The following is a 22,579-nucleotide window of genomic DNA, read 5'->3' on the forward strand; positions in this document are numbered from 1 at the left end:
ATATTTTTTGTTTTAAAAGTGCCTGTATTTCACTCATTGTGAATGAAGATCGGAGGGACGGGAGGAAAATCGGGGGGCCGTGGAAGAAGGTTGAGGGGCCGGGAGGAATTTTGGTGGGGCCAGGTAAGAAGGTTGGGGGCCAGGAAGAATATCGGTGGGGCCAAGGAGGAAGGTCGGGGGCTGGGAAGAAGGTCGGGGGCCGGGAAGAAGATTGGGGAGTCAGGATGAAGATCAGAAGGTTGGAACACAGATCATGCGGGGGGGCCGTGAAAAATCCCGGGGGCCGGGAAGAGCATTTGGTGGGTCAGGTAGGAGATCAGGGGGCCGGGGAGGAGATTGGGGGACTGGGACTTGGAGACCTGAGGCCGCTAGAGGTTGGGTGAAGAGTCTGAGGTAGGTGGGGGTCCACAATGATGTGGGGGTGGGGCGTGGGGGTTGTCCAGTATCGGGGGGAGGGGGGCTCGTTTGATCACCGGGTTCCAGGTGAGCTTGTTGGGCCTGGATGAAGCATTCCTGCTCCTCCGGGCCCACAAGCAGTGCAATAAAGGCACTCACCTCATGGATCCGGCCCTTCTCTCCTGCTTTCACCTCACGTGATTCAGAAGTGATGACAAACCCGAACAGGTAAGTTTAAATTCATTTTAATGTTGTAATACATAATCTATTAAGTACCTCAAGTATCTCAATGAGGTAAAATGCCCTTTTAAGTATCGGTCTGCTGGCTTTAAGTGGGGGCGGGACTTCCTGGTGTCTGCTGGCTGCACACATACAAGCCTGCCTGAATTAAACCCGGAAGTGGGCGAGTTGGAACCAGGATGTGGTCGTGCTCCAAAAAACTGTTATTTTAAACTCCCACCCGCCCCCAACCCACCCGTTCTTGGGGGTTAAAATTTACTCCTATATCTCTTTCCTCATAAAAAATTGCAGTTAAATTAGGTTAAAATTATATTACTATCCTAATTCGGAACATAGGAACAGGAGTCGGCCATTTAGCCCCTCGAGCCTGTTCAGCAACTCAATGAGTTCATGGCTGATCTGTGACCTAACTCCATATCCCTTAATACCTTTGGTTAACAAAAATCTATCAATCTCAGATTTAAAATTAACCATTGAGCTACATCGACTGCCACTTGCGGAAGAGAGTTCCAAACTTCTACCACCCTTTGTGTGTAGAAGTGTTTCCTAACTTCACTCCTGCAAGTCCTGGCTCTAATTTTTAGGCTCATTCCCCTAGTCTAAGACTCCCCAACCAGCGCAAATATTTTCTCTCTATCTACCCTATCAGTTCCCCTTAATATCTTGGAAATTTTGCTCAAATCAACCCATAATCTTCTAAATTCCAGGGAATACATCCCTAGTTTGTGTAATGTCTCCTCGTAATTAAATCCTTGGAGTCCAGGTATCATTCTGGTAAATCTACGCTGCACTCCGTCCAAGGCCAATATATCCTTCCGAAGGAGCGTGCCCAGAACTGAACACAGTACTCCAGGTGGTCTAACCAGGGCTTTGTATAGCTGTAGCATAACTTCTACCCCCTTGTATTCTAGTCCTTCAGATATAAAGGCCAGCATTGCATTAGCCTTTTCGATTATTTTCTGTACCTGTCCATGGCATTTTAATGATCTGTGTACATGGACCCCTAAGTCTCTTTTGACCTCCACTGTTTCGAGCTGTTCATCATTTAGAAAGTACTCTGATCTATCTTTTCGGCCCAAAGTGGATGACCTTACACTTGCCTACATTGAAATCCATTTGCCATAGTTTTGCCCATTCAATTAATCTATTAATATCTCTTTGTAATTTTATGCTTCCATCTACACTGATTACAATGCCGCCTAAAATTGTGTCATCGGCAAACTTGTTAATGTGGCACTCTACCCCATCATGTAAGTCATTAATAAATAGAGTGCATAGTTGAGATCCCAACACAGATCCCAGTGGGACACCACTCGTCACATCCTGCCAATTTGAGTACCTGCCAATTTTCCCAACTCTCTGTTTCCTGCCCCTCAACCAATTTCCTAATCGGGTCAACAATTTGTCCTCAATTCAACGAGCATCAACTTTAGCTATCAGTCTCTTATGAGGGACTTTATCGAATGCCTTCTGGAAGTCCACATAAACAACATCCATAGACATTCCCCTGTCCACTACTTTAGTCACCTCTTCAAAAAATTCAATCAGGTTCGTCAGGCATGACCGACCCTTCACAAATCCATGCTGGCTCTGTCTGATCAGCTGAAATTTTTCAAGTTGTTAAGTCACTCTATCCTTAATTATAGACTCTAGTAATTTCCCGACAACAGATGTTAGGCTAACTGGTCCATAATTCCTTGGTTTCCCTCTCTCACCTTTCTTAAATAGAGGAGTAACATGCAATTTTCCAATCTAAAGGAACAGTACCTGAATCAAGAGGACTTTGGAAGATTATAGTTCGGGCATCTGCAATGTTCTCACCTACTTCCTTTACAATCCTGGGATGGAAAGCACCTGGTCCTTGGGATTTGTCACTCTTTAGTGTCATTATTTTCTTCATTACTGTTAATTTGCTTACGTTAATTATGGTGAGTCCCCATCCCTGTTTAAAAATTAGTTTCCATGGGGTAAGTGGCATGCTATCCTCTTCCTTACTGTCAATACCGATGCAAAATAATTACTTAACATGTCCACCATTTCCTCATTTTCATTTACAATATCACCATTATCAGTTTTTGAGGGGCCCACATTGCTCTTGACCACCCTCTTTTTCCTAATATAATTGTAAAAATTCTTTGTATTGATTTTGATATCCCTTGCAAGTTTCTTTTCATTCTCCCTTTTTGTAGCTCTTACTGTCTGTTTTGTCACCCTTTGATGTTCTTTGTATCTCTCCCAGTCACCAGGATCTGTGCTATTTTTCTTCATTTTTGTATGCTTTTTCTTTTAGTTTTATGTTGTCCCTTACCTCTTTTATCGTCCAAGCCTGTTTTTTTTTTGCAAGTAGAACTCTTGACCCTTAAGGGTATAAACTGGGGTTTTGTATCACGTTAAATTCTTTTTTAAATTTCAAAATATACCTTATTTCATGAAATTTAAGGATACACACAGTTCAATGTAAATGCGCAATTACAATTCAAAGTAATGCAATATGGATCATACAACCTCCGATCCCATAATTACAATTCAAAACAGAGTGCATATCTTATAATACATTCTGTACAATACAAGGTGGGGTGGCCTTACACGGTGGCCTTTCCCCATACAGCCTTTGTGTAGGCCTCACCATGCTTCAGTGCGTCCCGCAGCGTGTACTCCTGGACCTTGGAGTGTGCCAATCGGCGACACTTGTTCTTGGGCAGCTCCTTCAGCTGGAAGACCAACAGGTTTCGGGTGGACCAAAGGGTCTCCTTCACGGAGTTGATGGTCTTCCAGCAGCAGTTGATATCTGTCTCTGTATGTGTTTCGGGGAACAGCCCGTAGAACGCAGTGTCGTGTGTTACCGAGCTGTTTGGGATGAACCGGGACAGATACCAATGCATCTCACTCCACACCTTCTGCGCGAAGGGGCAATCCATGAAGACGTGGATGACGCTCTCGACCCTGCCGCAGCCTCGAGGGCGGCTCGCGGTGGCGCTGTGATTCCGTTTGTTTTGGAAAGACCACACTGGGAGGGCCCTTCTCACCACCACCCAAGCTACTGTTGCCTGTTGGTCAGTTCTGGCGACGAGACGTTCTGCCAAATGGCATCGACTGTCTGGTTGGGGAACTGCCCGATCGGATCCACGCTTGGGGTCCACATGCATGACCACTGCCGATAGTTGCTGAGGTGCGGGATTCCACATTCCTGCAAGAACAGCAGGTCCCTCTTGACCCTGGACAGGTAGTTCAGGGTCGCAGCGCATTGCGTAGTCGATTTAACACGATGCATGTTTATGGATGCAAATTTTAAAGCCATTTTAAAAATACTAAAAGTACAAACATTAAGGTCCTATAATTACATTAGTCCGGGTTCTACATTACTCTCCATTTCCATCCATTGGTCCTGATTCTGCATTTGTGTGGTGTGCACGAACTTCTGGACAGTCCAAGGGCTGAGGAATGAGGCCTGTCCTCCGTTGGAGGTGTGTCCGCACTCGGGGGTTGTCGACGGGGCCTCGTGGGGTGGTGCGTCTGTGAGATCCATGACCAGGTTCGGTTCCTCGGCCTTTGCCGGTGGTTCGTTCTCCGCGACTGTTGTGCTGCTCCCGGTTGCCCAGAGATGGGGGACTTCGCTCTCCATGTCGCTTCTCCCGGCGTCCTGGAGTTGGGGTGTGCTGGGCTCATTGCTGCTCTTGATGCCCTGGAGCTGCCAAATTCCTGGAGCTGGAGCCTGCTGTCTGTGTCACTGGTTACAGTTGTGTTTTGCCTATTCCTTTGAGGGTAGGTAGGACTCTCCCCTTTTCCTTTTTCGTCAGCTGAGGAGCAGCCACTGTCGTCCGTTGGTGGCTCTAAGCACCTGTTGCTGCTGGTTCCACCTTTGGCCGTCAGTTCCTCTGATTTTCGGGACTTCTTTTTCTTTTGCTGTGCCGTCCAACCTTCTTCTGCCGCTGGCTCACTTTCCATCGGCTCTGGTGCTCAGGGAGAGTCTCGGGGCTGAGTGTCGGGATTTGGTCGGTTTCCTCAACGCTCACTTCCTGCTCTTTGTCCTCCTCCTTGTCGTTGGCTCCTTCACGGGGTCCACGGCAGTGGGGAGGGATCTGGCCTCCTTTGGGGCAGCCACAACTGCTGCTCTCTTCTCCTTTATCACCTCGCCTCTCGCTGCCTGTGCATAGCTGTGTCTGGTTTGGGCAGGGCTTGTACAAATGAGCAGCCTCTCCAAACAGATTGCAGCACTTGGCCTCCTGACAGTCCAGTGTCTGATGGCCCTCCTCCCTGCAGTTCCTGCAGATCATCGCCTTGCAGGAGGCCGCCTCATGCCCAGGTTTGCCGCAGGATCGACGCACTCTGGGCTGCCCCTGTTACACCGCGTATCCATGACTCATCCCAATCACGAAACTCGATGGGAAATGAATGATTTTTCCCTTGTCATCCACCCTCAGCGTCACCTTGATGCTCCTCTTGCTCGTCTAGATCCTGAACATGTCCGCGATGTTGAACCTCTGATCTGCTCCGTTCACGTATCTCTTGAGGAACATCAGCACATCAATTACTGGCACATGCGGGTTGAACGTGTGAGCTGTCAGCATCCGTTCCATCCCCTGCGGGAGCGTGAAGAGCGGCTCCGCAGTGAGAAGTGACAATGGCGCTTCCTTCCCCTTCTCCTTGAAGGCCTGGAGTATCTTTAGGCATCCTGCGACATCCCTGAAGGTCACGTCGAAGTATCTGTCCTCGGGAAGTCCTGCGGGCAGGAGGTGTCCATGGCCGTGAATCCGCAGGCTTCGAGAAGTACTTTCTTCACGAAGGTGTTTCGTTGCCACGGCGAGGTTCCTTCACCCGTCCTTGCGGTCAGCCTGACGGTGTTGCACACCCCGTGCCCAGGTGCTCGGGAAGCTCTGGCCGCCATGTCTGCTGCAAAAAAATACTTTTTACCCCACTGGAAAAAGGTGTTAGACTGGTCTCCGGCCAGCATTAGGATCCAGCTCTCCATCAGCAAAGCTCCAACTGGTTATAGCTGATTTTACTTGCTCGTCCTGGGGCCCGACCTTCGTGATCATTGAAGCGACCCTGCTCCCACTTTTTTTGGACAGCAGGTGCTGGTAATGGTTCTGATGTTTCCATTTACAGCTCCTCGAGACCCATCTTTTGTTTCTTTACTTGTCCCATTACCACCCTCCTTGTCTTGCACCATCATCCCTTTGTCATTTAATCACTCCTGCCCTCCACCCTATCAGAGACCATCCCTTTTGTTCTTTCCTCTCCTTCCTCCCCCTCCCCAACTTTCCCTGGCTCTGTACTTGCTTAAAAACTGTTTAATCTTCAACTTCTTCCAATTCTGACGAGGGGTCATCGACCTGAAATGTTAACTCTATTTCTTTCTCCACAGTTGCTGCCTGGCTCCCTGAGTATTTCCAGCATTTTCTGTTTTTATTTCAATCATATTATGATCACTTTTTTTTCAAAAAATATACTTTATTCATAAAATTTGCAGCAGTACATACAATACAGTTCTCATATCACATTCCAAACGTACACAATACAGATTATGCAATTTGCAGGTGACATCAAGTGCAGTTCAATGAAACACATTGAACATAATTACAGTTCATGACATTCTAGGGTGCCTCATTGCATCACAATCAATACAGGTGATTCATTACAGATACATTACAGATTTATTACGGGTACGATGGCGGGAAGGCTCTAAACGGTTGCCTTTCCCCACAGAGCCTTTGCGGCGGACGCACCCATCCTCAGTGCGTCCCTAAGCACTTAGTCCTGGACCTTGGAATGTGCCAGTCTGCAACACTCGGTCGAGGACAGCACCTTGCACTGGAAGACCAGCAACTTTCGCGCAGACCAAAGGGCGTCTTTCACCGAGTTGATGGTCTTCCAGCAGCAGTTGATGTCCGTCTCAGTGTGCGTCCCCGGGAACAGCCCATAGAGCACAGAATCCTGTGTTACGGAACTGCTCGGGACGAACCCAGACAGATACCACTGCATCTCTCTCCAGACCTTCTTTGCAAAGGCACATTCCAGAAGGAGATGGGTGACGGTCTCGTCTACACCGCAGCCTCCTCGGGGACAGTGTGCGGTGGCGCTGAGAGTCCAGGAGTGCATGAAGGATCTGACGGGAAGGGCCCTTCTCACCACCAGCCAAGCTAGGTCTTGGTGCTTGTTTGAAAGCTCTGGCGATGATGCGTTCTGCCAAATGACATTGACAGTCTGCTTGGGGAATCAACCGACAGGATCTACCATCTCCTTTTCCCGCAGGGTCTCGAGGACGTTATGTGCGGACCACTTGCTGATCGCCTTGTGGTCAAAGGTGTTTTTCTGCACAAACGTTTCCACGAAGGACAGGTGGGGCGGAACAGTCCAACTGGACGGAGTGTTCCGTGGCAGCGTGGCCAGGCCCATCCTTCTCAACACCGGGGACAGGTAGAACCTCAGCACGTAGTGACACTATGTGTTTGTGTACAGAGGGTCTACACACAGCTTGATGCAGCCGCACACAAAGGTGGCCATCAGGATGAGGGCCATGTTGGGCACGCCTTTTCCCCCTTTCTCTGGAGATTTGTACATCGTGACCCTGCGGACATGGTCCATTTTTGATCTCCAGATAAAGCGGAAGATGGCTCGGGTGACTGTCGCGGCGCAGGAGCGAGGTATGGGCCAGACCTGCACCACGTACAGCAACACCGAGAGCACCTCGCACCTGATGACCAGGCTCTTGCCCACGATCGAGAGGGATCGTCGATCCCACAGTCCCAGTTTCTGCTTAACCTTGGCAATACACTCTTCCCAGTTTTTGGTGCACGCCCCGGTCCCCTCGAACCAGATCCCCAGCACCTTCAGGTATTCCGACTTGACGGTGAAGGGGACAAAGGATCGGTCGGTCCAATTCCCAAAGAACATGGCCTCGTTCTTGGTGCGATTTACCCTGGCCCCCGAGGCCAGTTCGAACTGGTCGCAGATGCTCATCAATCTGTTGGCCGACAGCTGATCTGAGCAAAAGACGGCAACGTCGTCCATGTACAGGGAGGCCTTGACCTGAGTGCCTCCGCTGCCTGGGATCGTCACCCCTCTTATGTCCGCATCCATCCTGATGGACTCAGCAAAGGGCTCGATGCAACACACAAACAAGACGGAGGAGAGAGGACAGCCCTGACTGACTCCAGATTTGATCGGAAAGCTTTCTGATTCCCACCCGTTGATTGAAACGGCGCTACTGATGTTTGTGTAGAGCAGTTGGATCCAATTGCGGATTCCCTCCCCAAACCCTATTTTGGAGAGCATGTCCATCATGTACGTGTGGGATATTCTGTGAAAGGCCTTCTCCTGGTCCAGGCTGATCAGGCAGGTGTTCACCCCCCTGTCCTGTACGTAGGCGATCGTATCCCTGAGTAGCGCCAGGCTATCAGAGATCATCTTGCCGGGTACGGTGCAGGTCTGATCGGGGTGGATCACCACCTCCAGGGCTGACTTGACCCAATTGGCGATGACCTTGGACAGAATTTTGTAGTCCACGTTAAGTAGTGAGATGGGTCACCAATTTTTGATTTCTTCCCTCTCCCCCTTCCGCTTGTAGATGAGGGTGATGATACCTTTCCTCATGGCGTCTGACATGCTGCCTGCCAGGAGCATACCCCCGTACACTTCCAGCAGATCTGGGCCTATCCAGTACCAGAGAGCCGAGTACAACTCCACCAGTAAGCCGTCGCTTCCGGGAGTCTTACTCTTCTCGAAGGAACGGACGGCCTTTGTCAGTTCGTCCAGAGTTAGCGGGTGATCCAGACTCTCCCGCTTGCTGTCGTCCAGAACCTCCGTGATAGACGACAAGAAGGACTGGGAGGCCACGCTGTCTGTGGGCTTCGCGTCGTAGAGTCCGGCATAAAAGGATTTGCAGATCCTCAGTATGTCGGGCTGCGAGGACGTGACCGAGCCGTCCTCTTCCTTCAGGCTGCTGATCACAGAGCTCTCTCTGTGCACCTTTTGGAAGAAGAAACGCAAGCAAGTCTTGTCCTGCTCCACGGAGCGGACTCTGGACCGGAAAATGATCTTGGAGGCCTCGGAGGTAAAGAGCGAAACTTGCTGGTCCTTCACCTCTCTGAGTTCCTCCCCGACATCGATCCCCATCGACTGCAGCAGGAGAGGATTCTGCATGCTTTTCTGGAGTCGGGACGTTTCCCTCTGCCTCTCTCTCGCCTTCTGAACACCTTTGAGGATGAAGAACCTCTTGATGTTCGCCTTGATGGCTTCCCACCAGTGCACTGGGGAATCAAAGAGGGGCTTTACGGTTCTCCAACCTTTGTAATCCCTCTTCAGTTCCTCAGTATTTCCCGGGGTCAACAGTTTCACGTTCAGCTTCCATGTCCCCCTGCCCACTCTCTGATCGTCCTGCAGGTGACAGTCGGTCAGGAGGAGGCAGTGGTGAGAGAAGAACACCAGTGTGACCTTGGTGGATCTGACCTTGAGCTTCCGGGACACAAACAGGAAGTCTATCCTGGAACGGACGGACCCGTCTGGTCTGGACCAGGTGTATTGACGCGCCGCTCCATCTGCAGGGTTGCTGAAGACGTCGCACAGCTTGGCGTCTTTCACCGCTTCCATCAGGAGTTTGGACGTTGTGTCCAGTTTGTTGTTGGCTCTGCCGGATCGTCCAGCCGCACCGATGATGCAGTTGAAGTCACCGCCGAGAATGACCGGCTTGGACGTCGCCAGCAGCAGTGGAAGCTGCTGGAAGACGGCCAGCCACTCGCTCTTCAGAGCCGGGGCGTACACGTTGATCAGCCGGAGCGGAGCGTTTTTTGTGATCACTATGAGATAAATGTTCACGCACCATAAGGATGTTGACAAAATCTGGCTCATTTCTCATTATTAAATCTAATATGGCCTGACCCCTTGTTGATTCTAGGGCATATTGTAGCAGAAAGATGTATTTTTTTGAAATAAAAAAGAGACTACCCCCATCCCCCACCAGCCTCGAGAGCTGTCCTCCGGCCTGTTACTATGCTCCCCTTCTCCCGGCCTCTAACCCTGATCAAACATCGCACCTCACACCATTTCCCAGCCTCCTACCATGCTCTATACTCCCATTGCCCCTTGGGTGTCTAACCACTCTCTACCCTTTCTCTCCTGAAGTCTGCTACTATCCTCATGCTGTTTACCACATTTCAAGATTTGTGTCATCTGGAAATTTTGAAATTTTGCCCACTATACCCAAGCCCAGATAGTGAATTGTGAATGTTGTAAACATGTACGTTTGAAGTATTTTTAATATTTTGGTTTGCTTTATTTCACCCCAAAAGAATAAACACGCCTTCATTTCTTGCTTTTTGTCGTTTTCAAATATATTCCGTAAATGAAAGTGGAATACAGATGTTGAATGGATCAACAGTTAAAATTAACACCACAGATACATCAACAAGTCTAGTTTCTATGTCAAATATACATTTAAGTTTAAAAATTTGAGCGCAGTGAAATGGATACTAGATTTTGGAGTGAATCCCTCAGTTGCCTCCTTTCCATACACGGCTCTGAGCTCTGTCTCTGCTCTCATTAAATCAATGGCTTCTTGTATGAACCAAAATACGGTTTGTTCACTAACGGAAACTGCTGATTAAAATTTCTCATCTGAAAGTTCAAACACAGAGAGAGAATAAACATATAAACTAAACTTGTACCCAAGTGAGAATTGCACACGTCACTGTCAACCCAGCCTCCACAAAGCTCAGAGCTCATTTACATACCCATAATGTTCGACATGGTACTTTCAAAGCAAGCTTCAGGTTTGACTGTAATTTTCACGGAGATTGAAGATTGTCGTTACTTTTCCACTTGCTGTGTTGCTCTGTGATAATATGTTTTCTCTGGATGGTAGGTCTAGCATCTCAGTACAATGTTAAAGAGGTATGTCATCACTTAGGAGCAATTGGCTGTGGTTACATCTTTACATCACTCTGGTTTCTCTTCAGATCGTATAAATCTTTCGCCTTTTACTAAAGATTTCCGTGGAGAGAAGCATTTGGAGTTTTAACTAATTTTTTGATGCCCTGCTTTTGTGGGGCTCATTTGTTACTGAAAGAAAGATTTATCTTTAGTTGTGTATATGGCATAGGTGTGTCTTGGTAGAATTGTATTTGTTGTGATGAGGTGGCCTTATGTATATTAGTCATGTAAGGAATCTTACAACACCAGGTTATAGTCCAACAGTTTCTTTTGAAAATCACAAGCTTTCGGAGGCTTTCTCCTTCGTCAGGTGAGTGTCGGGTTCCTTGAAAATTGCTGCATAGATAGTCACAGAACAATGCCTGGTGATTACAGATAATCTTTCCAACTGCCCGTTATCAAGGCCATCAAATGAATTGAATAGTGTTCAGACAGAGAAACATTAGATACCAGACTACTGAATATACAAACAGCCAGAACCAAAGACAGAGAGGGAGAGAGAGAAACATCCGAAAGGAAGAGAAAGAGAGAGAATGACCAGTTGTATTAAAAACAGATAACTTTTTTTCCGCTGGTGGGGTTACGCGCAAAATCGTCAAGCAGAAATTGATCGCCAAGTTCCGCACCCATGAGGACGGCCTCAACGGGGATCTTGGGTTCATGTCGTGCTACACGTAACCCCCCCAGCGGAAAAAAAAGTTATCTGTTTGGACTATAACCTGGTGTTGTAAGATTCCTTACATTTGTACACCCCAGTCCAACACCGGCATCTCCACATCATGTGTATTAGTCAGGCAGCAAGTGCTTGGATTTTGGATAAATTGTGGAAGTGCAATGTGTGAAATATTTACATTTTTAGGATTAGGCAGTCCGTGTTTCAAATAACTGGCACAGATGGGCTGGGTGGCAGCCTCCTGTGCTGTAAAACTGACTTTAGTTGGGCTCATGTACTATTGGTGGGGCAGAGGGAGGGGGGTGATGCACAGAGATTGGAGTCATTGTGCAGGATGAGATGTGAGGCTGGAGGAGTTGTAAAAGGTGGTGAGGCTGAGGTGGATTTTGAAGATGACATTAAATTCTCATCCTCATCTTTGAATCACTCCATACATTGCCCCCCTCCCTATCACCATAACTTCCTCCAGCCATAAAACCCTCCGAGAACTCTGCTCTGCTCCAACTCTGGCCTTTTTGCATCCATCACTTTCTGCGCCCACCATTGCTGGCCATGCCTCAGCCATCTAGGCCGTAAACTCTGGAATTTCCTCCATAAAGCTCTCCACCTCCCTTCTCCTTTATGGCGTTCCTTAGAACCTATCGCTTTGAATAAGCTTTTGGTCACTTGTCCGAATGTCTCCTTCTTTGACTTGGTGTTAATTTTTGTCTGTTTACACTCCTGTAAGCCCATAGGGATGTTTTATTATGTCAAAGGTGCTATAAAAATGTAAGTTGTTGTCCCAAGGCCCTTCACAGGAGCGTTATCAAACAAAATTTGATACCGAGTCACAGAAGGGGATGTTAAGACAAAGCTTGGTCAAAGAGGTAGGTTTTAAGGAGTGTATTAAAGGAGGAGAAAGAGGCGGAGAGGTCCAGGGAGAGAATTCCAGAGCTTACTGCCGAGGCAGCTGAAGGCATGGTCACCAATGGTGGAGCGATTAAAATTGGGGATGTGCAAGCGGCGAGAGATGGAGGAGTGCAAAGGTCTTGGAAAGTCACAGGATTGGAGGAGGTTTCAGAGATAAGGAGGGACGAGGGCAAGGAAGGATTTGAAAAGAAGAATGAGAATTTTAAAATCGAGGCCTTGCCGGACTGGGAGCCATTTTAGGTCAGCGAGCACAGGTGTGATGGGTGAAGGGGACTTGGTGCGAGTTACGATACAGGCAGCAGAGTTTTGAATGAGCTCCAGTTTACGGAGGGTGGAAAATGGGAGGCCGGCCAGGAGAACATTGGAATCGTCAAGTCTGGAGGTAACAAATGCATGCATGAGGGTTTCAGCAGCGAATGCGGTGAGGTAGCGGAGGAGACGGGCGATGTTACGTAGGTGGAAGTTGGCGGTCTTGGCGATGGAGCGGATAGGGGTTTGGAAGCTCATCTAAGGGTCAAATAGAACATGAAGGTTGCGAACGGTCTGATTCAGCCTCAAACTGTGGCCAGGGAGAGGGACAGAGTTGGTGGCTAGGGAACGGAGTTTGTGGCGGGAACCGAAGACAATGGCTTCGGTCTTGCTAATATTTAGGCTCAATACGAGGTCCTTTGCTTTATGTGATATATGGTAACAATTTGGACTTAAACGTAGGGGGCATGATTAAGAAATTTGCGGATGACATAAAGATAGGCCGTGTGGTTGATAGTGAGGAGGAAAGCTGTAGATTGCAGGAAGATTTCAATGGACTGGTCAGATGGGCAGAAAAGTGGCAAATGGAGTTCAATCTGGAGAAGTGTGAGGTCAAGCAGTTGGGGAGAGCAAACAAGGCAAGGGATTACACAATAAATGGGAGGATACTGCGAGGTGCAGACGAAGTGAGGGACCTTGGAGTGCATGTCCACAGATCCCTGAAGGTAGCGGGACAGGTAGATAAGGTGTTAAGAAGGCATATGGAATGCTTTCCTTTATTAGCTGAGGCATAGATTATAAAAGCAGGGATGTTATGCTGGAACTGTATAAAACACTAGTTAGGCCACAGCTTGAGTACTGCGCACAGTTCTGGTCACCACATTACAGGAAGGATGTAATTGCACTACAGAGGGTGCAGAGGAGATTTACGAGGATGTTGCCAGGACTGGAGAATTTTAGCTATGATGACAGATTGGATAGGCTGGGATTGTTTTCCTTGGAACAGAGGAGGCTGAGGGGTGATTTGATTGAGGTATACAAAATTATGAGAGGTCGAGATAAAGTGGCTAGGAAGGACCTATTTCCCTTCCAGGAGGGGTCAATAACCAGGGGGCATCGATTTAAAGTGATTGGTAGAAGGATTAGAGCAGAAATGAGGAAAAAAATTTCACCCAGAGGGTGGTGGGAGTTTGGAACTCACTGCCTGAGAGGGTGGTAGAGGCAGAAACCCTCAACTCATTTAAAAAATACCTGGATGTGCACCTGAAGAGCTGTGACCTGCAGGGCTACGGACCAAATGCGGGAAAGTGGGATTAGGCTGGGTGGCTCGTTTCTCATCCGGTGCGGACACGATGGGCTGAATGGCCTCCTTCTATGCGTAAATTTTCTATGATTCTATGATTCCATTTAGTTGGAGGAAATTTTTGCTCATCTGGATGTTGGACAAGCAACGTGACAATTCAAAGGCAGTGGGGGGGCGTAGAGCGAGGTGGTGGTGTGGTAGAGCTGGTTGTCGTCAACGTACATGTGGAACCAGACATGTTTTCGGATGATGTTGCTGCGAGGCAGCATGTAGATGAGAAATAGGAGGGGGACAAGGATAGATCCTTGGGGGACTCCAGAGGTAACGGTGTGCGAGTGTGAGGAGAAGCCATAGCAGGTGATTCTGTGTCAATGACTGGATAGATAGGAATGGAATCAGGCAAAGGCAGTCGAACCCAGATGGCCGATGGAGGAGAGGCGTTGGAGGAGGATGGTGTGGTCAACCGTGTCAAAGGCTGCAGACAGTTCGAGAAAGATGAGGTGGGATAGTTTACCACAGTTACAGCCACATGGGATGTCATATGTGACTTTGATAAGGGCCATTTCAGTGCTGTTGCAGGGGCGGAAACCTCATGTAAAGTTGGAAATGTAGTAAACAGTGAGGAGGATAGCTGCAGACTGCAGGAGGACATAAACAGACTGGTGAAATGGGAAGACACATGGGATATGAAATTGAACGCAGAGAAGTGTGAAGTGATGCATTTTGGAAGGAAGAATGAGAAGAGGTAATATAAAGTAAATGTACAATTTTAAAGCGGGTGCAGGAACAGAGAGATCTGTGGCTTCAAATACACAAATCTTTGAAGGTGGCAGGAAAAGTTGATAAAGTTGTTGTAGAAGCATACGGGATCCTGGGCTTTATAAATAGAGACAAAGAAGTTATGCTAAACCTTTATAAATAACTGGTTAGGGCTCAGCTGGATTATTGTATCCAATTGTGGGCACCACAGTTTCGGAGGGATGTCAAGGCCTTGGAGAGGGAGCATTGATTTACTAGAATAGTACCAGGGATAAGGAACTTCAGTCGTGTTGAGAGAACAGAGAAGGTTAAGAGGGGATTTAATAGAGGTGTTCAAAATTATGAAGGGTTTTGTTCGAGTCGGGGACCTGGGGAAGAGATCAGGGTGCCGGGGAGCACATACAGAGAATAAGCATACGACGTAAACTTGTACCCAAGTAAGAATTGTACATAAATAAAAACAGAAAATGCTGGAAATATTCAACAAGTCAGGGTGCATCTGTGGAGAAAGAAAGGGAGTTAACGTTTCAGGACAATGACCCTTCGTCAGAACTGGAAGAAGCTGAAGATTAAACAGTTTTTAAGCAAGTACAGAGCCAGGGAAAGTGGGGGGGAGCGGGGTGGGAGAGGAGGAAAGAACAAAAGGGAAGGTCTCTGATAAGGTGGAGGGCAGGAGTGATTAAATGACAAAGGGATGATGATGCAAGACAAGGAGGGTGGTAATGGGACAAGTAAAGAAACAAAGATGGGTCTAGAGGAGCTGTAAATGGAAACATCAGAACCATTACCAGCACTTGCTGTCCAAAAAAATGGGAGCAGTGGTTATGGTCTGAAATTATTGAAATCAGTGTTGAGTCCAGAAGGTTGTAAAGTGCCTAAACGAAAGATGAGGTGCTGTTCCTCGAGCTTAGGTTGAGCTTCAATGGAACAGTGTAAGAGGCCGAGGACAGAGAGGTCAGAGTTGGAGTGGGACGGGGAATTAAAATGGCAAGCGACCAGCAGGTCAGGGTCACACTTGCAGACTGAGCGGAGGTGTTCAGCAAAGCGATCACCCAGTCTGGGTTTGGTCTCCTCAATGTGGAAGAGACTATAAGACCATAAGACCATAAGAGATTGGAGCAGGAGTAGGCCATTCAACCCCTCGAGCCTGCTCCGCCATTTAATGAGATCATGGCTGATCTGATTTTTACCTCAACTCCACTTTCCCGCCCTTTCCCCATATCCCTTGCTGATCAAAAATTTGTCTAACTCAGCCTTTAATGTATTCAATGACTCAGCCTCCACAGCTTTTTGGGGTAAGAATTCCAAAGATTCATGACCCTCTGGGAGAAGAAATTCCTCCTCATTTCCGTCTTAAATGGGCGACCCCTTATTCTGAGACGATGCCCCCTAGTTTTAGATTCCCCCATGAGGGGTAACATCCTCTCAGCATCTACCCTATCGAGTCCCCTCAGAATCTTGTATCTTTCAACAAGATCTCCTCTCATTCTTCTAAACTCCAATAAGTATAGACCCAACCTGTTCAATCTTTCCTCATAAGACAACCCTTCCATACCCGGAATCAACCTAGTGAACCTTCTCTGAACTGCCTCCAGTGTAAGTATGTCCTTCCTTAAATAAGGGCACCAGAACTGTACGCAGTACTCCAGGTGAGACTGCAGCGTGAGCAGCGAATACAGTATACTAAATTGAAAGAAGGACAAGTAAATCGCTGTTTCACCTGGAAGGAGTGTTTGGGGCCCTGGGCGGTGGGAATGGAAGAGGTGAAAGGCAGGTGTTGCATCTCCTGCGCTGGCACGGGAAGGTGCCATGGGGAGGAGAGCGGGTGTTGGAAGAGTGGACCAGGGTGTCGCACAGGGAGCGATCCCTTTGGAATGCTGAAAGGAGAGGGGAGGGGAAGATGTGTTTGATGGTGGGATCGCGCTGGAAATGACGGAAATGGTGGAGGATGATATGTTGAACGTGGAGGCTGGTGGGGAGGAAGGTGAGTATAATTGGTCCCTATCATGATCTGGGAGCGAGGGGAAGGGGTGAGGGCCGAAGTGCGGGAAATAGGACGGACACGGTCGAGGACCCTGTCAACTACAGTGGAGGGGATTCCTCAGTTGAGGAAAAAGGAAGATGAATCGGAAGCACTGGTGTGGAAGGTGGCATCGTCAGAACAGATGTGACAGAGACAGAGAAGCTTGGAGATGGGAATATAATCCTTACAGGAAGCGGGTTGGGAGGAAGTGTAATGAAGGTAGCTGTGGGAGTCGGTGGGCTTATAATAGATATTGGTTGACAGTCTAACCCCAGAAATGGAGATAAGGAAGTTGAGGAAGGCAAGGGAAGAGTCAGAGATGGACCATGTGAAGGCGAGGGAAGGGTAGAAATTGGAAGCATGGGTGATGAAATTTTCCAGTTCGGGGTAAAAGCATGTAGCTGCTCCAATACAGTCATCAATGTATCGGAAAAAGAGGTGAGGGAGGGGACCTGAGCAGGACTGGAACAAGGAATGTTCCACATATCCCACAAAAAGGCAGGCATAACTAGGACCCATACGGGTTCCCACAGCGACACCTTTTATTGTACACGTCACTGTAAACCCAGCCTCCACAAAGCTCAGAGCTCATTTACATACCCATAATGTTCTACATAGTACTTTGCAAAAAGGCAAAATAAACTTCAGGTTTGACTGTAGATTTCACGGAGATTGAAGATTGTCATTACATTTCCACTTGCTGTGTTGATCTGTGGTAATATGTTTTCTCTGGATCTTAGTTCTAGCGTCTTAGTACAATGTTAAAGAGGTATGTCACCGCTGAGGAGCAATGATCTGAGGTTGAGTCCTTACATTACTCTGTTTTCTATTCAGATCGTATAAATCTTTCGCCTTTTACTAAAGATTTCCGTGGAGAGGAGTGTTTGGAGTTTTAAATAATTTTTTGATGCCTTGCTTTTGTAGGGCTGAGTTATTGCTAAAAGAAAGATTTATCTTTAGTTGTGAATATGTAGTAGGTGTGCCCTGATTGTTATTGTGATGAGGTGGCCAAAGGTTCATTACTCAGGCTGGCAAGTGCTTGGGTTTTGGATAAATTCTGGAAGTGCAATATGTTATATATTTACATTTTTGGGACTAAGTCGTGCGTGTTTCAAATAATTGGCGTAGATGGGAATGGTGGCGGCCTCCTGTGCTGTAAAACTGATTTTAGTAGGGCTCATGCACGAATGGTGGGGCAGAGGGAGAGGGGTGATTCACAAAGGTTGGAGTCACAGTGCAGGATGAGATGTAAGGCTGGAGGAGTTATAAAAGTAGAGTGTGGTGATGCTGAGGTGGAGTTTGAAGATGACATTAAATTCTCATCCTCGTGTTCCATGGTCTCGCCCCCTCCCTATCACCATAACTTCCTCCAAATATACAATCCTCCGGGAACTCTGCGTTGCTCCAACTCTGGCCTTTTGCGCTCTGGAATTCTCTCCATAAACCTCTTCAACTCTCTCCTCTTTTAAGGCGCTCCTTTAAACTTACCTCTTTGACCAAGCTTTTGGTCACTTGTCCAATTGTCTCCTTCTTTGACTCGGTGTCTATTATTGTCTGTTTACGCTCCTGCGAAGCCCATAGAGACGTTTTCCTAAGTTAAAGGCACTACATAAATGTAAGTTGTTGTTGCGGTTGAATTTATTGTTTGTTAAGATATTATTTGTTTTAAAAGTGCCTGTATTTCACTCATTGTGAATGAAGATCGGAGGGACGGGAGGAAAATCGGGGGGCCGTGGAAGAAGTTTGGGGGGCCGGGAGGAAGGTCAGTGGGGCCAGGGAAGAAGGTTGGGGGCCGGGAAGAACATTTGGGGGGTCAGGTAGGAGATCAGGGGGCCGGGGAGGAGATTGGGGGGCTGGGACTTGGAGACCTGAGGTCGCTGGAGGTTGGGTGAAGAGTCTGAGGTAGGTGGGGGTCCACAATGGTGCGGGGGTGGGGCGTGGGGGTTGTCCAGTATCGGGGGGAGGGGGGCTCGTTTCATCACGGGGTTCCAGGTGAGCTTGTTGGGCCTGGATGATGCATTCCTGCTCCTCCGGGCCCACAAGCAGTGCAATAAAGGCACCCACCTCATGGATCCAGCCCTTCTCTCCTGCTTTCACCTCACGTGATTCGGAAGCGATGAGAAACCCGAACAGGTGAGGTTAAATTCATTTTAATGTTGTAATAAAAAAACTGTTATTTTAAACTCCCACCCGCCCCCAACCCACCTGTTCTTGGGGGTTAAAATTTACTCCTATATCTCTTTCCTCATAAAAAATAGCAGTTAAATTAGGTTAAAATTATATTACTATCCTAGTTCGGAACATAGGAACAGGAGTAGGCCATTTAGCCCCTCGAGCCTGTTCGGCCACTCAATGAGTTCATGGCTGATCTGTGACCTAACTCCATATCCCTTAATACCTTTGGTTAACAAAAATCTATCAATCTCAGATTTAAAATTAACCATTGAGCTACATCGACTGCCACTTGCGGAAGAGAGTTCCAAACTTCTACCACCCTTTGTGTGTAGAAGTGTTTCCTAACTTCACTCCTGCAAGTCCTGGCTCTAATTTTTAGGCTCATTCCCCTAGTCTAAGACTCCCCAACCAGCGCAAATATTTTCTGTCTATCTACCCTATCAGTTCCCCTTAATATCTTGAAATCTTTGATCAAATCACCCCTTAATCTTCTAAATTCCAGGGAATACAACCCCAGTTTGTGTAATGTCTCCTCGTAATTAAATCCTTGGAGTCCAGGTATCATTCTCGTAAATCTACGCTGCACTCCGTCCAAGGCCAATATATCCTTCCTAAGGAGCGTGCCCAGAACTGAACACAGTACTCCAGGTGGTCTAATCAGGGCTTTGTGTAGCTGTAGCATAACTTCTACCCCCTTGTATTCTAGTCCTTTAGATATAAAGGCCAGCATTCCATTAGCCTTTTCGATTATTTTCTGTACCTGTCCATGACATTTTAATGATCTGTGTACATGGACCCCGAAGTCTCTTTTGACCTCCACTGTTTCGAGCTGTTCATCATTTAGAAAGTACTCTGATCTATCTGTTTTAGGCCCAAAGTGGATGACCTCACACTTGCCTACATTGAAATCCATTTGCCATAGTTTTGCCCATTCGCTTAATCTATTAATATCTCTTTGTAATTTTATGCTTCCATCTACACTGATTACAATGCCGCCTAACTTTGTGTCATCGGCAAACTTGTTAATGTGGCTCTCTATCCCGTCATCTAAGTCATTAATAAATAAAGTGCATCGTTGAGGTCCCAACACAGATCCCAGTGGGACACCACTAGTCACATCCTGCCAATTTGAGTACCTGCCAATTTTCCCAACTCTCTGTTTCCTGCCCCTCAACCAATTCCCTAATCGGATCAACAATTTGTCCTCAATTCAACGAGCTTCAACTTTAGCTAACAGTCTCTTATGAGGGACTTTATCGAATGCCTTCTGGAAGTCCACATAAACAACATCCATTGACATTCCCCTGCCCACTACTTTAGTCACCTCTTCAAAAAATTCAATCAGGTTCGTCAGGCATGACCCACCCTTCACAAATCCATGCTGGCTCTGTCTGATCAGCTGAAATTTTTCAAGTTGTTATATCACTCTATCCTTAATTATAGACTTTAGTAATTTCCCAACAACAGATGTTGGGCTAACTGGTCCATAATTCCTTGGTTTCCCTCTCTCACCTTTCTTAAATAGAGGAGTAACGTGCAATTTTCCAATCTAAATGAACAGTACCTGAATCAAGAGGACTTTGGAAGATTATAGTTCGGGCATCTGCAATGTTCTCACCTACTTCCTTTACAATCCTGGGATGGAAAGCACCTGGTCCTTGGGATTTGTCACTCTTTAGTGTCATTATTTTCTTCATTACTGTTAATTTGCTTACGTTAATTATGGTGAGTCCCCATCCCTGTTTAAAAATTAGTTTCCTTGAGGTATGTGGCATGCTATCCTCTTCCTTACTGTAAATACTGACGCAAAATAATTACTTAACATGTCCGCCATTTCCTTATTTTCATTTACAATATCACCATTATCAGTTTTTGAGGGGCCCACATTGCTCTTGACCACCCTCTTTTTCCTAATATAATTGTAAAAATTCTTTGTGTTGATTTTGATATCCCTTGCAAGTTTCTTTTCATTCTCCCTTTTTGTAGCTCTTACTGTCTGTTTTGTCACCCTTTGATGTTCTTTATATCTCTCCCAGTCACCAGGATCTGTGCATTTTTTTTTCACTTTTGTATGCTTTTTCTTTTAGTTTTATGTTGTCCCTTACCTCTTTTATCGTCCATGCCTTTTTTTTTGGCAAGTAGAGCTCTTGCCCCTTAAGGGTATAAACTGGGGTTTTGTATCACATTAAATTCTTTTTTTTAATTTCAAAATATACCTTATTTCATGAAATTTAAGGATACACACAGTTCAATGTAAATGCGCAATTACAATTCAAAATAATACAATATGGATCATACAACCTCCGATCCCATCATTACAATTCAAAACAGAGTACATATCTTATAATACATTCTGTACAATACAAGGTGGGGTGGCCTTACACGGTGGCCTTTCCCCATACAGCCTTTGTGTAGGCCTCACCATGCTTCAGTGCGTCCTGCAGCGTGTACTCCTGGACCTTGGAGTGTGCCAATCGGCAACACTTGTTCTTGGGCAGCTCCTTCAGCTGGAAGACCAACAGGTTTCGGGTGGACCAAAGGGTCTCCTTCACGGAGTTGATGGTCTTCCAGCAGCAGATGATATCTGTCTCTGTATGTGTTTCGGGGAACAGCCCGTAGAACGCAGCGTCGTGTGTTACCAAGCTGTTTGGGGTGAACCGGGACAGATACCAATGCATCTCACTCCACACCTTCTGCGCGAAGGGGCAATCCATGAAGACGTGGATGACGCTCTCGACCCTGCCGCAGCCTCGAGGGCGGCTCGCGGTGGCGCTGTGATTCCGTTTGTTTTGGAAAGACCACACTGGGAGGGCCCTTCTCACCACCACCCAAGCTACTGTTGCCTGTTGGTCAGTTCTGGCGACGAGACGTTCTGCCAAATGGCATCGACTGTCTGGTTGGGGAACTGCCCGATCGGATCCACGCTTGGGGTCCACATGCATGACCACTGCCGATAGTTGCTGAGGTGCGGGATTCCACATTCCTGCAAGAACAGCAGGTCCCTCTTGACCCTGGACAGGTAGTTCAGGGTCGCAGCGCATTGCGTAGTCGATTTAAAACAATGCATGTTTATGGATGCAAATTTTAAAGCCATTTTAAAAATACTAAAAGGACAAACATTAAGGTCCTATAATTACATTAGTCTGGATTCTACATTACTCTCCATTTCCATCCATTGGTCCTGATTCTGCATTTGTGTGGTGTGCACGAACTTCTGGACAGAACTCGGGCTGAGGAATGAGGCCTGTCCTCCGTTGGAGGAGTGTCCGCACTCGGGGGTTGTCGACGGGGTCTCGTGGGGTGGTGCGTCTGTGAGATCCATGACCAGGTTCGGTTCCTCGGCCTTTGCCGGTGGTTCGTTCTCCGCGACTGTTGTGCTGCTCCCGGTTGCCCTGAGATGGAGGACATTGTTCTCCATGTCACTTCGCCCTGTTGCCCGAAGTTGGGGGACTTCGCTCTCCATGTCGCTTCTCCCGGCGTCCTGGAGTTGGGGTGTGCTGGGCTCATTGCTGCTCCTGATGCCCTGGAGCTGCCAAATTCCTGGAGCTGGAGCCTGCTGTCTGTGTCATTGGTTACAGTTGTGTTTTGCCTATTCCTTTGAGGGTAGGTGGGACTCTCCCCTTTTCCCTTTTCGTCAGCTGAGGAGTAGCCACTGTCGTCCGTTGGTGGCTCTCAGCACCTGTTGCTGCTGGTTTCACCTTTGGCCGTCAGTTCCTCTGATTTTCGGGACTTCTTTTTCTTTTGCTGTGTATAAGACATGAGGAAAGGGCAAACAAAAAGGCAAAAAATGGCACAGATCCTGGCGAATGGGAAAGATACAAAGATCAACAAAGGGTCTCAAAACAGATGGTAAGGGCTACAAAAAGAGAGTATGAAAAGAAACTCGCAAGGGATATCAAAACCAATACGAAGAACTTTTTTAGTT

At 47.3% G+C, this 22,579-nt stretch overlaps 2 non-coding genes across 2 annotated transcripts; both read left to right on the plus strand.

Moving 5' to 3' along the window:
* The first annotated feature begins 10,569 nt into the window (after window positions 1–10,569).
* Window positions 10,570–10,683, plus strand: LOC137320324 (U5 spliceosomal RNA). Its single transcript, XR_010962481.1, has one exon. It is a non-coding gene; the product is annotated as a U5 spliceosomal RNA (small nuclear RNA).
* A 6,610-nt stretch (window positions 10,684–17,293) lies between these two features.
* Window positions 17,294–17,407, plus strand: LOC137320291 (U5 spliceosomal RNA). Its single transcript, XR_010962452.1, has one exon. It is a non-coding gene; the product is annotated as a U5 spliceosomal RNA (small nuclear RNA).
* The last annotated feature ends 5,172 nt before the right edge of the window (window positions 17,408–22,579 follow it).

This window comes from Heptranchias perlo, chromosome 3 (genome assembly GCF_035084215.1).
Source record: "Heptranchias perlo isolate sHepPer1 chromosome 3, sHepPer1.hap1, whole genome shotgun sequence".
NCBI lineage: Eukaryota > Metazoa > Chordata > Chondrichthyes > Hexanchiformes > Hexanchidae > Heptranchias > Heptranchias perlo.